Source organism: Arachis stenosperma, chromosome 4 (assembly GCF_014773155.1).
Source record: "Arachis stenosperma cultivar V10309 chromosome 4, arast.V10309.gnm1.PFL2, whole genome shotgun sequence".
Taxonomy (NCBI): Eukaryota; Viridiplantae; Streptophyta; class Magnoliopsida; order Fabales; family Fabaceae; genus Arachis; species Arachis stenosperma.
The window spans coordinates 143,224,749-143,230,748 of NC_080380.1; positions in this window are offsets into that span (position 1 = coordinate 143,224,749).

Consider the following 6,000-nt stretch of genomic DNA (forward strand, 5'->3'; position numbering starts at 1 on the left):
GATGGCACCTACCTACCCCTATGGTGACTTTTAAATTTATTGTAGGGATATAATGGATATTCCATGAGATGCTACAAGACAAAATATTAACTTTTTACCTGACCGTACATGGATCTTCAGAGTTCCAATAAAGGTGCCTGGACCATTTGAAAAGTTTCCTATAGAATAAAGTGACCATTAAATTTTTTAAGACGTTGATTTAGAATTAATTAATTTTTTTAAAAGAAATATCAATTAGATCTTATAAGATAATAAATAATAGATATGTGTTGTAAAATAATTAAATAAATAAATAAAAAAGATGTAACAAATATAAAATATAAAAATATAATTAGATAACTAGAATAGTAATATTTACTAGAACTACTATATAATATATTTATTATATATGAAGAGAGAGAAAATTGTAGAATAATATAAAAGAGATAGAAGATTGTAGTTGTTATTATTGCTTGTGTGTGTCCGTATTATCACAAACCCATGTCCTATTTATATTTGTCCAACATTCCCCTTTTCAAACTTCATTAATATAAAGTCTACCATGGGGAAACAAAGCACCGCATATATTTAATATTGCACAGCCCAACGTTAACTTGATGGACATTCATACTTATCATAACACTCCCCCTTGAATGTCCATTTAGCATTATTGACTCATTAAAACCTTACTAAAGGAAAACTCTGTGGGAAAAACCTTAGTGAAGGAAAAAGAGTACAATATCCTTTGTGATGGGATTGCCTCATTAAAAACCTTGTAAAGAAAAACTCAATAGGAAAAAACCTGACCAAGGAAAAAAGAGTACAGTCTCCCCCTCTTGCCGACATCATTTAATGTATCGAAATCGGCGCATCTCAATCTCATGTACCAATCTTTTAAAGGAGGATTTTGGGAGTGACTTTGTAAATAAATCTGCCAGATTGTCACTTGAGCGGATCTGTTGGACATCAATCGTCCCTTGATTTTGAAGATCATGAGTGAAGAAGAATTTGGGAGAAATATGCTTTGTTCTATCACCTTTGATGTATCCACCTTTAAGTTGAGCAATGCATGCTGTATTATCTTCAAACAGGACAGTTGGAGCTATCTTATGATCAATTAATCTACATGATGACAGAATATATTGGATCAAACTCCTGAGCCAAAAACACTCGCGACTAGCTTCATGTATCGCAAGTATTTCAGCATGATTAGAGGAGGTTGCAGCAATCGTCTGTTTCGTGGACCTCCATGATATAGCTGTTCCACCATATGTAAACAGATATCCTGTTTGAGATCTCCCTTTATGTGAATCAGACAAGAAGCCAGCATCTGCATAGCCAACTAGTTGTGACTTGGATCCATAGGGATAAAACAATCCCATATCAACCATCCCATGAAGATATCAAAAGATTTGTTTGATTCCACTCCAATGTCTTCTGGTTGGAGAGGAACTATATCTTGCTAGTAAATTTACAGCAAATGATATATCGGGTCGCGTATTATTAGCAAGATACATTAGCGCTCCAATGGCACTAAGATATGGTACTTTGGGACCAATGATATCTTCATTTTCTTCTTTAGGACGGAATTGATCCTTCTCCACATCCAAAGATCTTACGATCATTGGGGTATTCAAGGGATGTGACTTATCCATATAAAATCTCTTCAAGATCTTTTCTGTGTATGTTGTTTGATGAATAAAGATCTCATTTTTTATATGCTCGATCTGCAGGCCGAGACAGAATTTAGTCCTTCCAAGATCTTTCATTTCAAACTCTTCTTTTAGAGTTTTTATAATTGTTGGAATCTCTTCAGGAGTCCCAATGATATTTAAATCATTAACGTACACAGCAATTATAATGAATCCAGATGCAATTTTCTTTATGAAAACACACGGACATATATCATCATTCTTGAAACCATTTTTGGCCAGATACTCAGTAAGACGATTATACCACATTCGCCCAGATTGCTTTAGACCATATAAAGATCTTTACAATTTGACTGAGTATAACCCTTGCGAATATTCATTGGGTGGTTTAGATATCTTTAGTCCTTCAGGGACTTTCATATAGATATCCCGATCTAATGAGCCGTATAAGTAGGTTGTTACCATATCTATTAAATGCATATGCAGTTTATGATATGCAGATAAACTGACCAAATAATGCAATGCTATCGCATCCACTACAGGGGAATACGTTTCTTCATAATCTATACCGGGCCTTTGTGAAAAACCTTGTGCTACAAGTCGGGCTTTATAGCGCACAACTTCATTTTTCTCATTTCGTTTTCTCACAAATACCCACCTATATCCAACAGGTTTTACATCTTCTGGTGTACGGACTACAGGTCCAAAGACTTCACGTTTAGCAAGTGAGTCTAACTCAACCTTCATGGCTTCTTTCCATTTTGGCCAATCATTCCTTTGTCGACATTCTTCGACTGATCTTGGCTCAAGATCCTTACTTTCATGCATGATATTTAATGCCACATTATATGCAAATATTTCATTGACAATTGTGTTATTTCGGTCCCATTTCTCTCCTGTAAAGACATAATTTATCGAGATATCGTTATTTTCACAATTTTCAGGTACCTGAACGTCTTCTGGCGTTAAAACTATATAAGACTTTTGGACAACTGCAGGTGTCTCTACTATGTCTTTTTCAACAGGAATATTATTTACCTCTTTTCTCTTTCGAGGATTTTTGTCTTTGGAACCGATAGGCCTGCCATGCTTCTGGCGTGTATTTGCTCTGGTGGCAATTTGTCCAACTGGGACATCAATTTGAATTGGGGCATTTTTCGCTGGTATATATAAGGTTATCCTCTTTGTATCGGAAAATACATCAGGCAATTCATTTGCTATTCTTTGCAAATGTATAACCTTTTGAACTTTGAGTTCACATTGCCCTGATCGAGGATCTAAATGCATCAACGATGACGCATTCCAATTAAGTTCCTTTTCAGGAAGCTTATTCTCTCCCCCTAATGTTGGAAATTTTGATTCATCAAAATGACAATCCGCAAATCGGGCTTTAAATACATCTCCAGTTTGTATCTCAAGATACCTCACTATAGAGGGAGAATCATATCCAACATATATCCCCAATTTTCTTTGGGGTCCTATTTTAGTGCGATTAGGTGGTGCAATGGGAACATATATCGCACATCTAAATATTCTTAAATGGGAGACATTTGCCTGCTGGCTAAAAGCTAATTGCATAGGAGAGAACTGATGATAACTCGTTGGCCTCTAACGAATAAGTGCTGCGGCATGTAAAACAGCATGCCCCCAAACCGAAGTTGGGAGATTTGTTCTCATAAATAAGTGTCTAGCAATTAATTGGAGGCATTTAATAAGTGAATCTGCTAACCCATTTTGTGTGTGAACATAAGCTACTGGATGTTCAACACTTATTCCATTAGCCATACAATAAGCATCAAAAGCTTGGAAAGTAAATTCACTAGCATTATCAAGACGAATTGCTTTGATTGGATTTTCTGGAAATTGTGCTTTTAATCGAATAATTTGAGCCAGTAATCTCGCAAACGCCATGTTGCGAGAGGACAATAAGCACATATGTGACCATCTCGAAGATGCATCTATTAGGACCATAAAATATCTAAAAGATCCACATGGTGGATGAATAGGTCCACATATATCACCTTGAATCATTTCTAGGAATTCAGGAGACTCAAATCCAACCTTTATTGGTGATGACCTTAGAATTAACTTCCCTTGAGAACATGCAGCACAACAAAATTCACTAGTATTAAGAATCTTCTGGTTCTTCAGTGAATGTCCATGAGAGTTTTCAATAATTCTCCTCATCATGGTTGTTCCCGGATGACCCAATCGGTCGTGCCAAGTTATGAATTCATTTGGGCTAGTAAACTTCTGGTTTACAATGGCACGTGATTCAATTGCACTAATCTTGGTATAATACAACCCAGATGAAAGTGAGGGTAATTTTTCTAATATAACTTTCTTATTTGAATCATGAGTTGTGATACATAAATACTCATGATTTCCCTCATTCATATTCTCAATATGATATCCATTTCGGCGAATATCTTTAAAGCTCAACAAGTTTCTTCGAGACTTGGTAGACAACAGTGCATTATTTATTATGAATTTTGTTCCTCCAGAAAACAAAATTATAGCTCTTCCGGAGCCTTCAATCACATTGCCTGAGCCAATAATAGTATTAACATATTCTTCTTTTGGCACAAGATGGGTAAAATATATATCACTTTTGAGAATAGTGTGTGAACTTGCACTATCCGCAAGGCATACATCTTCATTACATATCCTTGCCATTCTCTTCAAAGACAAATAATAATAAAATGAGTAGTATGCACAGCTAAATTGAATACTTGATCAGAATTATTTTTCTAAGAAACACTGTACATAAAATAATGTCATATACTAAAATTTTATTTTAAAACATGACACATTTAATGATTTCAAAAGTCATAAACATTAATATTTCATTATTTATATACATCATATTTGAAACTCAAATACAAAAACTTAACAATAAGTACTTTACATTATTTATTTACATGGATACTTAACAGTCTCACATATTAAACTATTCCAATCATTGATCAGATGACCAATATTCTCTTCAGGATCCTCAAAGAAATCAGATACATCATAATGGGTGGTGGAATTTTCAGCATCATTTGAAACGAAATTCGACTCTTTTCCTTTGTCGTCCTTTTTCAAAGATACCTGGTAAAGATCGACTAGGTGCCTTGGGGTACGGCAGGTACGAGACCAATGGCCCTTTCCACCACAACGGAAACACTTATCCTCTGTTGATTTATTCTGCCCGATATTTCTTTCTTTATCCCACTTCTGGTGAGATCTTCTCTTTTGAATATAATTCCTTTTCCTTTCATAATTTTTCTTATTATTAAAACCTTGCCATTTACCTCTTCTGGGGTAATTTGTCGCATTTACTTCAGGAAATGGGGCGGCGCCAGCTGGGCGCGCTTCATGATTTTTTAAGAGCAACTCATTGTTGCGTTCAGCAACAAGAAGGCAAGAAATTAACTCAGAATATTTTTTAAATCCTTTTTCTCGATACTGCTGCTACAGGAGCACATTCGAGGCATGGAAGGTTGAGAAAGTTTTCTCCAATATATCATGATCAGTTATTTTTTCCCCACATAATTTCATTCGTGAGGTGATTCGAAATATTGCAGAATTATATTCATTTATGGATTTAAAATCCTGCAAATGCAAGTGCGTCCATTCATATCGGACTTGAGGAAGTATCACCTTTTTTGATGATTGTATCTTTCTTCAAGGTCTTTCCAAAGATCTGCAGGATCTTTTAATGTGAGATATTCATTTTTCAATCCTTCGTCAAGATGACGACGAAGAAAAATCATGGCTTTGGCTTTATCCTTCTGGGATACATTATTTTCAACCTTAATGGTATCTCCAAGATCCATTGAATCAAGATGAATTTCAGCATCTAGTATCTATGATAAATAATTGTTTCCAGATATATCAAGAGCATTGAATTCAAGATGAGAGAGTTTCGACATAATGAAAATTTGTTACCTGAGTCTTCCTTAAAAATTTGATCAGAGTCTCGTGCTGATAATGTATTGTAAAAATAACTAAATAAATAAATAAGAAAGAGGTAACAAATATAAAATATAAAATATAAAATATAAAAATATAATTAGATAACTATAATAGTAATATTTACTAGAACTACTATATAATATATTTATTATATATGAAGAGAAAGAGAAAATTGTAGAATAATATAAAAGAGATAGAAGATTGTAGTTGTTATTATTGCTTGTGTGTGTCCGTATTATCACAAATACATGCCCTATTTAATATTTATATTTGTCCAACATTCCCCTTTTCAAACTTCATTAATATAAAGTCTACCATGGGGAAACAAAACACCGCATATATTTAATATTGCACAGCCCAACTTTAACTTGATGGACATTCATACTTATCATAACAATATGCATGTTTT